The sequence below is a fragment of the Mirounga leonina genome, unplaced genomic scaffold (assembly GCF_011800145.1).
Source record: "Mirounga leonina isolate KUSES-001 unplaced genomic scaffold, KU_Mleo_1.0 Mir_94, whole genome shotgun sequence".
NCBI classification, from domain to species: domain Eukaryota; kingdom Metazoa; phylum Chordata; class Mammalia; order Carnivora; family Phocidae; genus Mirounga; species Mirounga leonina.
In genome coordinates, this window is record NW_023270855.1 from 46,365,358 (window position 1) to 46,375,932 (window position 10,575).

Sequence of the window (10,575 nt, forward strand, 5' to 3'; positions counted from 1 at the left end):
CGCCTAGACGTGTTGGGGTCGGGAGGTCTGGGGTGGGGGAGATCCAGGTCCATAGGTGTGAGCCAGGCGACGGTTCTAGTTACCCCCCGCCTCCTCCCCCATCCTTACTTCCTCCAGAGGGAAAGGGGCGGGTCCTGGGTGTGCCTCAGTTTCTTCCTGTGTAAAATGGAGGACCTAAGCCCTGGCTCCTCCAGTTGGGAGAGGTCAGGGGAGCAGGGTCAACACAGAGCATGTGCACGATCTACACTCTGCGGGTATGAACGGCGATTACATCATGTCACTGCGCCAGATGTGGGCATTTCAGGCCCAGGTGGCGCAAGCGGACACACTTTCTTGCCACAAAATAACGCTCAACTTGGGAGCCTCTTGAAGCCAATTAAATAAATAAATAAATCTTAAAAAAAAAAAAAAAAGAAGAGAATCAGAATGGGCCCAGGGGGCAGGAGGCAGTGCAGAAGGAAGGAGGATGCTGGCACCAGAAGTGAGCACTGAGCATCAGGTGCTGCTGTGCGTTTGGAGACAAAGAGGCCTCCGAAGCCATTTTAACTCCTTTCAATTGCTTGTTTGCCTCAGTTAGTTGAGAAATCGTATTTTGGGGGCTCCTGGGTGGCTCAGTTGGTTGAGTGTCTGCCTTGGGCTCAAGTCATCATCTGGGGGTCCTGGGATAGGGGAGTCCCGGGATGGGGGGGGTCCCTGCTCAGGAGGGAGTCTGCTTCTCCCTCTGCCCCTCCCCCCATCGTGGGCTCCCTTTCTCTCTCAAATAAAATCTTATTTTATTTTATTTTATTTATTTATTTGACAGAGAGAGACATAGTGAGAGAGGGAACACAAGCAGGGGGAGTGGGAGAGGGAGAAGCAGGCTTCCCGCCGAGCAGGGAGCCCGATGCAGGGAGCCCGATGCAGGGCTCGATCCCAGGACCCTGGGATCATGACCTGAGCTGAAGGCAGACACTTAACGACTGAGCCACCCAGGCACCCCTCAAATAAAATCTTTAAAAAAAAAATAGTTGGCAAAAAGGCAACTTTTAGATTCCCGATAACATTTGAAAGCTTCAAAATACCAATTAAATGAGGCATCCCATCCAGTTTTGCCAATTTTATTTTATTTTTAAAAGATTTTTTTATGTATTTGACAGAGATTGAGAGCACAAGCAGGGGGAGCGGCCGGTAGAGGGAGAGGGAGAAGCAGGCTTCCCGCGGAACAGGGAGCCCGATGTGGGGCTCGGTCCCAGGACACCAGGATCATGACCTGAGCTGAAGGCAGACGCCCAACGACTGAGCCACCCAGGTGCCCCGATTATCTTCTATCCCCATTCGAATTCTCTCCTCATTTTCCTCCAAACCTCTCCCTGCTCCCTTCTCTCCTGAACCCCTTAAAACTTGCCCTTTTAAAGTTAGTATTTTAAGGAACCAGGGAAACCCCAAATTTCTTACAGTTCCCTGGACTAAGGCTGAATTGTGAGCCAGTTTCCTAAGGCGACTGAGGACCCCCATAGGTCTGCTGAAGAATTTAGCCGGGTTATTCAAATTTACCAAGCTGGCTTCTAAGAGTTAAACCAATTAGGCCACCTGGTTGTTGGTGAGGGCCAGGCCAAACACCAGGTAAACTAGCTGGCTGGGGACAACTGGAAAGGGATTTAGAGAAACAGACCCCTCACTTTTGGCAAGATGCTAGAACACTCGCTGGAAATCTCCACTGAGCAATTCTGGTAGCTTTTGGAACAAAGTTCAGGCTTGCACACAAAAGCCTGGTGAACTGGTTCATGACCATTAGAATCAATTTCAAATTGTCTTTAATGAAAATTCTGGGGGCACCTGGGTGGCTCAGTGGGTTAAGTGTCTGCCTTAGACTCAGGTCATGATCTCTGGGTTCTGGGACTCAAATCTGGTTTCCTGGCTCAGTGGGGAGTCTGCTTCTCCCTCTCCTCTGCCCCCCACCCTCCCCAGGCTCATGCTCATACTCTCTCTCACTTTCTCAAATAAATAAATAAAATCTTTATTAAAAAATGAAAATTCTGGTCTTCCTTTAGATGTTAAATCCACCTGGGTAGCATTTAACTCTTTGTTTATTAATGGGCTGAACCAGGAACTTTCTCCTTTTAGCTAAAAAGACCAGGACAGAATGGGAAACTCTCTCTACTCCAGATTTAGTTAATTTGGCAAACCAGTTTACTCACATCCTAGATCAGTCACCTAGAGGAAAGTCCGTTAATTCTCAATTTTCAACTCCGGCAAAGGAAGGCCTCCCAACCCCAACTCCCCTATTTTCTATTATTGCCAACATTAGAAAAAGGATTGTTACCAGGGTAAGTGCCCCAGTTGCCTTCAGCCTCCAGCCAGCCTTTCCGATGCCCTTCTAATTCCCAGTGGCGGGGTTCTTCCCCTCTTAATTGGCTCGGAGAAACCCCTCTCCAGTTTGAGAGTGCATCTCTCTGGGTCCTTATTGACACCAAGGTTACAGCCTCCGAACTCACCCCCACTGGTATCCAGCAGCCCCCGCCTCGGACGACTAAAGCAGTTCCAATAGTGGGGACGGGAGAGGCTCTAACAGACCTCAATGGGTTCCTGGCTCTAAATATAGTTCCTCCGTCTACTCCCTTTGAGAGACACGCACCCTTTTCCCCCTACTTCCTCCGCCCCTATTCATTTATTGGGCCAAGATTCCTTGGAAAAATGTCACCTTGGAATTTCATTCTTCCGAAAGGGGGGAATTCATTCTAGCATTTGACAGTAGTAATCAAAATAGCCAACCAGGTGAACTAAATGATCCTTTGACTTTTTTTTAAGATTTTATTTATTTATTTGACAGAGAGACGGCGAGAGAGGGAACACAAGCAGGGGGAGTGGGAGAGGGAGAAGCAGGCTTCTGGCTGAGCAGGAGCCCTGACGTGGGGCTCCATCCCAGGACCCCCGGATCATGACCTGAGCTGACCTGAGCAGACACTTAACGACTGAGCCACCCAGGTGCCCTGACATCTTTTTTTTTTTTTTTAAGATTTATTTATTTATTTTAGGGGGGAAGGGGCAGAGGGAGAGGGAGAGAGAATCTCAAGTAGACTCTTGCTGTGCATGGAGCCCCTTGCGGGGCTTGATCTCAAGATCCTGAAATCATGACCTGAGCTGAAATCAAGAGTCAGATGCTTAACCGACCGAACCACCCAGGTGCCCCAAAGCAACCTTATCTTGACAATAGTCAGACCTCCAAGGTCCTGTAGACCCCGCTTTCAGCATACAGAAATTCCTTAGAAACTTATGTTATCTCTACCACCCCCCCTTACCCCCATGCGTCCACAGACTTAAAAGTATAGAATCCGTCACTCACAATCCCAGTGCAGCTCTTTCTGCCCATGGGTCTTGTCCTCGTGCTTTAATAAAAACACCTTTTTGTGGACCACTTGGGTGGCTCAGTCCGTTAAGCGTCTGCCTTCGGCTCGGGTCATAATCCCAGGGTCCTGGGATCGAGCCCCGAATCTCGGGCTACCTGCTCAGCTGGAGCCTGCTTCTCCCTCTCCCACTCTCCCGCTTCTGCTCTGTCTCTCTCTCTCTGTCAAATAAATAAATAAAATCTTAAAAACAAAACAAAAGCACCTTTTCTGCACCAAAAATGATGTAGGAAGGATGTTAGGGTTCGAAGCCGACAGTCAAGAAAGAATTCTTGAGTCGTCTTTGGTGCAAAAAGATGATTTGATTAAAGCACCGGGGATGGGACCCGTGGGCCCCAGGGTGGTGAGGGGTGGCTGATTATATACTATAGGGTTGGGGGAGGTAAGGAAAACGGGAGGTTTTGAGAAAGAACTTTCATATATTAAAGAAGACTCACAGGATACCAGAGTCCTTGCTATTGTCAAGTTAAGGTTGTTTACCCCTCTAGTAAGGCATTAACAGTAAGATAGTTGGGAGCTTCCTGGAGGTCACATTGCTCCTATCACATGTACTTATCAATGGCGGCAGGTTTAAAAGAAATTTAATTTTATTTACATTTATTAACATTATTTACATTTCCTTCTGCCTCAGCCTCCCTCAATTTTATGGAGGGGAGGGTGATGTTAGGGCTTCAGGAAACCGAGTTAGGGGTCTCTGGAAGTTAGGCTATTGATAAGAAAGCTTCTTCCTTGTAAATCACTAGGACATTTGTAAACTGAGGGAGACTTAGGTCTTGCAGGATTGTGATCTCTACTTGCCTTCTGTTCCCTCATCAAAAACATCTCAAGCATTCTTTCTTGTCCTTTTGCCCTGGGACCCAAACTTCAAATCACATCATGATCCCTCAGCACACCGTGGCTCTCCATCCCCCATTCTCAACATCCTTTCACACCGAAAGCCAATTTTTCTCTGGAATTGACTTTTTAAAATTGCAGTTGATACTTTTTGCTTTCACTTGGGACGGATGGAAATGCACCTGGACAGAAATGCCCCACTGTTTCACAGAGAAAGCTTCTTACTTAGCACCCACCTTGGCAGCTGCTTAGGATGACATCAGGGTTTCTGCAGGTTCTGCTTTGTTACAATATGCCCGTGACTTGTTGCCCTGCCTCCCTTCTCAAACCTCTTCGCAGGAAGACAGCATCCACCTGTTAATATGTTTGACGTTAAAGGGATATAAAGTCTCCAGAGGAAAAATTGCTCTTTGCCACACTCAAGTTCAACCTTTAGGGTACTTGATCTGGGAACGAGGGCTACCTCTGGATCCAGGTAGACTTCAAGGCATCCTGACTTTCCCAAAACCTAAAACTAAGTGCCAGTTACGAGGCTTTCTTGGACTGGCTGCTATTGTCAGAATTGGATTCCAGTTCTCTCTTAGGGCTCAATCTTTCTATGCTTTATTAAAATATGATAGCTTGTGGGGGCACCTGGGTGGCTCAGTCGGTTGAGAGGCTGCCTTCAGCTCAGATCATGATCCCGGGGTCCTGGGATTGAGCCCCGTCATTGACCTTCCTGCTCAGTGGGGAACCTGCTTCTCCTTCTCCCACTCCCCCCCCCTTGTGCGCTCTCTCTCTCTCTCTCTCTCTCTCTCTCTCTCGTCAAATAAATAAATAAATCTTTAAAATAAAATAAAATATGATAGCCCTAACCCTATTGTTTGGAAAGACGGGGGTGACAGTCTTTGAGGCTTTAAAGAAAAGCCTAATTATCTACTTCAATTTTTGCCTCTTTGCATGTGAGAAGGAAGAGAATGCCCTTGGTATGCTCATCCAACAGTACGGGGTGACGCAGTTCTGGAATGTTGGTGAGGTCCGGAGCCGATGGCCAAGAAAGAATTCTTGAGACATCTTTGGTGCAAAGAGGTGATTTTATCAAAGCATGGGGACAGGACCCGTGGGCAGAAAGGGCTGCTGCATGGGGGGCTGTGAGGGGTGACTGATTATATACTTGGGAGCTGGGGGAGGTCAGGAAACAGGGATGTTTTCAAAAGGACTTTCATCTGCTAAAGAAGACTCACAGGATCCTGGGGGCCTGGCCATTGTCAAGCTCAGGTTGTTTTTCCCTCTAGTAAAGCCTGAACATTAAGACAGTTGGGAGCTTCCGGAGGAAAGTGTTGGTTAACCCTTTGTTTTCCCTTTCCTTAGTTTTAGGGCAGCCTGGAGTGCCTGAGGAATGTCACATAGATCCCCCCTGGGAGTGGGAGGGGTCGCAGAGTGTCAGTTCATGCTTTGCCCTCAGCTCGCCTTCTGTTCCCTCATCGCGGGGACCATCATCCACCCAGGGGGCATTATAGCCGACGGCTGCACCCTGGGGACGTCCCCCTGGCAGCAGAGCCATTCCTGCCACTGCCCTTTGAGTTAAGGCCACTGAGGAAATTGTCTCTCGGGGGTACATCCTTGTATTTTGGCCAAAGGCAAAACTGCAAACATTTATATCCATACATATGTTAGTACGCCTTTGAGGTAGCCCATAACTTTGGGGTGTTCTGGAACCAGCAAAGTTCCCTTACCTCCAACAGGAATAAAATTAAAAACAGCTCCTACGTCCATCAAATGTATTAGATGTCATACTTCCGCCGGTTGCTCGAGCCATTAAGATTCCCGGGTATTCCAGACTCGACTCCCTGGAGGCCAGAATAAACCACTTTGCTGATATTTCTGCCCCGAATGCTGCTCTCCAGGAAGCCAATCGCCAAACCTCTGTCATGGTCCAAAGGGATGCTCTCCCAAATGATAGTTTGGAAAAAAAAACAAAAAAAACCAAAAACTGAACAGAGACATCCAATAATTGGCCCCAGGAAAGGAAAAACAATATCGGAAATCTAATAATTGTTGGTTTGATAAAAAGAGAGAACTCTGGTTTGGACCAAATAACAATTTGGCCCTACCAGAAATTCTACAAGTCCGACTACTTACCAGTGTATATGCATTAAACCATCGGTCCACTGACACAATGAGAGCATCCATGAACCAGTGTTGGTGGGAAAATAGTAACAAGGCCACAACGAGTGCCTACTTTGCTCGTCTCACCTGTTCCAAGTACAGTCCTGGGAAACCTGTTTGCATAAATAGATTTCCTATAGCTTCCTTGTCTCATGGGTGTAAATACGTTTTAGTCGTGGTTTGTATATTTCTCACCAAACAAAAGCTTTCCCTTGTAGACAGGCCACTGTCTCTTCTGTGGCCTAAATTGGTTTACAAAAGATTATCTCTCCCTGGAACTCCTCTCGAACTTCATAGCAATCGGGGAACCCATTTTAACCAGTCAGGGGCTTCGACAAGACTGCTGTTGGGCTGGTTTTACTTTCATGGGGGCATACCGTCCCCAATTCTCAGGGTTAGTCGAGCACACCGACAGCATCATTAAGGCTCAACTTAAGGGTCGCCTGACTGGCTCCGTCCGTAAAGCATGTGACTCTTGATCTCAGGGTTGTGAGTTCAAGCCCCACGTTGGCCGCAGAGCTTACTTTAAAAAAAAAAAAAATGACCCCATTTAGGACACAGAATTTGTAGGGACCCTCCAAATGCCTCGGCCGAAAGCCGGGCCACTGGTCTTTTGAGATCTCAGTTGCACCCCCTTTGGAACTCCTAGACTCTCACCCCTTGAGATAGTCATAAGATGTCCGAAGCACTTGACTCCTACCTCTTTTGCCCTACAGTTGATAAAGGAGATAGACTTCAATATTGTAAAGACCTAATTGCTTTGATGAAAAAATAACCATGCTAGGGGCACCTGGGTGGCTCAGTAGGTTAAGCATCTGATTCTTGGTTTCGGCTCAGGTCATGATCTCTCAGGGTCATGGGATCCAGCCTGAGCTGGCCTCTGCACTGAGCGTGGATCCTCCTTGAGATTCTCTCTCTCTCTCCCTCTGACCCTCCTTGCCTGCTCTTGCACTCTCTCTTAAAAAAATAAAAATGCTTTAGCAGAACAATCTTTTCACAATGCACTCCCTGGTGTGCGAGGGGTGGTGTGGGGCCATGACCTTAAGCATCACACCTTGCATGCTGGTGATTTCATCTATTGGAAAAGACCCCTCCGGAAAGGCTCCCTTCAACCTCACTGGAAAGGCCCTCCTCAGGTGCCGCCAGCCACCCTCATGCCACCAAACTCCAGAGAACAGACTCTTGGATTCACATGACACATCTAAAGAAAGCACCAAACCCTGGCCGGGTCTGCATGCCATCTGGTGACGCTGACGTGTAAGCAAAGATTTCTCAGAACTGACGCAGATGACTTCTGCCAAGGCAGCTTCCCCAAGATATCCAGAACAGGCCTGTATCCTTTTCCTCACTGTTGTTTCTTCTTTCTTTCATGGAGAGACAGTGCCCTCGTCCGCATTTCTGAAGGCCTTGCGAAAGGGGGGGATACCTCTTCTTTTGAATATGGACCTTCAGAAATGGTTTCATTCTGATCCAGTGACAAATTAAGTTTTCACTTGCTTTTTCTTTGTTTAGATTTTATTTATTCATTTGAGAGAGAGCGAGAGAGAGAGCACAGAGGGAGAGTGAGAGGGAAAAGCAGACTCCCCCCTGAGCAGGGAGCCCCATGCGGGACTCGATTCCAGGACTCCGGGATCATGACCGGAGCCACCCAGGCACCCCTCAGTTGCTTTTCCTGAGGGGTTAGAAGGTTCAGAATTCACCAAAATCTTTTCTTTCATGTGAACTCTTAACTGACTTCAAGGTGTCAGAACTTGCAAACTTGCCGGCTGTATTATTCGAGAGCATTTGTTTCCAAACAGTTCTTTGGAGGTAACTGAAATGTTGCTGTTTTGCCAAAAGTTCATTAGCTACTGCCTCTTGTTTATGCCTGCATCATATCTTCCCAAATGCATACCCCCAATTTTCCCCAAATAATTCCTTCAGGGCACTCCTGCAGTATTTACAATTCTGCTGTCATGGCCCCTTTAAGCAGGGACTTCCAGGAGGCAGACGTGACTCTGGGTTTGCCTCCATAGAGAGAACTTTCCTCCCCTGTCTGAATTAGTGCCAAGAAATATTTTTAGTTGGAGAATCTCAGATCTAGGGTCCCGGTTTAGAACCGTCACACGGTTTGGAGTTGTTATGTTACTTTCGATTTCTGTAATTGCTGCCTTTGTAAAAGTGACGTACCCAGTAAGGAGATGATGTCCAGTGCTTACGATCTTGATAAATATGGGCTACCTATGGGAAGTGCCTGAGTGTTCTCCCCAGACCCACCCTTGCTGCTCCAGTATGACCTCAGTAGGTTTCCATTCTGTTGAATTGCCGTTTGAGCAGTTATGGGGCATGACATCCAAGGAAAGAGACTTCCTGACATCAAGAGACACAAAGTCAATGGATTAAGAAAATCTGACTTTTGTTTTCAGATTTATTTATTTGAGAGAGAGAGAGAGAGTGTGTGTGGTGAGTTGGGAGAAGGGCAGAGGGAGAGAGAGAAGCAGATCCCCCTCTGAGCACACAGCCTGATGCAGGGCTCGATCTCATAACCCCGACATCATGACCTGAGCTGAAATCAAGAGTTGGATGCTTAACCGACTGAGCCGCCCAGGCGCCCCAAGAAAACCCAACTCTTGATCAGCGATGCCTTTGCAGAAAGAGCTTGATCCAAATGGGGAAATGTGAAAATTAATAGAGAAACCTCACAAAAAGTAGAGAGGGGGAGGCCTACCTCTCAAAGTCAATTACAAGAAGTGTCAATTACAGCCCCAACAGAAGAATCCTCAACAAGAAAGAATCATCAACTAGACGCCCCAACAGGAAACAGTGGACATGGCATCTCCTACAAGAAACTAACTATCCCAGCAACTTAGCCAATGAGAAACCATCATCACCCTGAACTCCTGCTTCTCCCCAATAGACTTTAGTTCAAAATAAGCCCTCCCAACTTCCTCCTTCCCATAAAATAATGTACCTCTCCTTTGTTTATTGGACATGCCTATGATTTGGCCGCAGGCTGCATGTCCCAAATTGTGGTTCCTTTGCTATTCACGAATAAATCCATTTTGCTGGTAAAATAACTGGCTGTTTAATTTTAAGGTTAACGACACCTACGATGGAATATTGCTGGGCCATAACAAGGAATAAAGCACTGACACGCTACACCATGAATGAACCTCAAAAACACGGTGAGTACGAGAAGCCAGACACAAAAGGTCACATGGTGCACGATTCCATTTATATGAAATGTCCAGGACAGGTGAGTCTATAGAGATAGGAAGCAGATTGGTGGTTGCCAGGGGCTGGGGGAGAGGAAAAGGGGAGTAACAGCTAATGGGGAAGGGGTCTCCTTTTGGGGTGATGGGAATGTTCTGGAACTAGATAGAGGCGGCGGCTGCGCAACATGGTGAATGTGCTATCCGCCACTGAATTGTTCACTTTCAATGGTTCATTTCTTGTTATTTTAACTGAATTTCTTCTCAGTTAGAAAACCTGAGGATGCCATTCACCAACTGGGGGTGGCCTCTGAGGCAAGTGACCTAATCACTTTGTGCCTCAAACGGAGGTTTGGGGGCCTCCCAGGCATAGGAGAGCAAGGCATCATAAGCCACCACGGGACACCCTGCCCATCCACGGTTGGCCAGTTAAACGGGTGTCCCGCCCTCTCTGTTGGGACGTCCCCCCCTCCTGGGAATCGTCCGCCAGAGATAGACACAAGTCACACCAGCTCTGGAAGGCCCGGCCCTTAGCCAGGAAATGCCTTCTGTGTTTTAAATGTACCTAACCTCACCTGTGACCCCAAGAAAGCCAAATTAAAGCCCCTAGGATGCAGCGGCCCGCAAGGGGGAGCCCCCACCTCCCTCAGCTGGCTCCCGAGTCCTGGCCCTGGGGCCCTCGCTGCTGGGACTGCCCCCATTTGTTCATGAAGGCATGTTGATGGTGCTCTGCGGATGCTCCCCAGGCGTCTTCCAGCTAGAGGATTTCCCCCCATTTCGCAGATGAGGAAACTGAGGCACAGCCAGGCCCTTCCCCTGACCCCCCATGCCCTTTTGTCTTTGGAGGAGAGTAGGAGGATTAGAGTGAAGGTCAAGTCCTGCTTCCTGCTTCCCCGGCTCCATCCGGCGCCGGCGTGGTCCTCGGGATCTGCGTGGGCTCAGGGTCCTCACGTGTCCATCGGCATCTAGGGCTGTCCACTGAGACCTGCTTCCCACCAGAGTGTGCTGGTTACCTCACC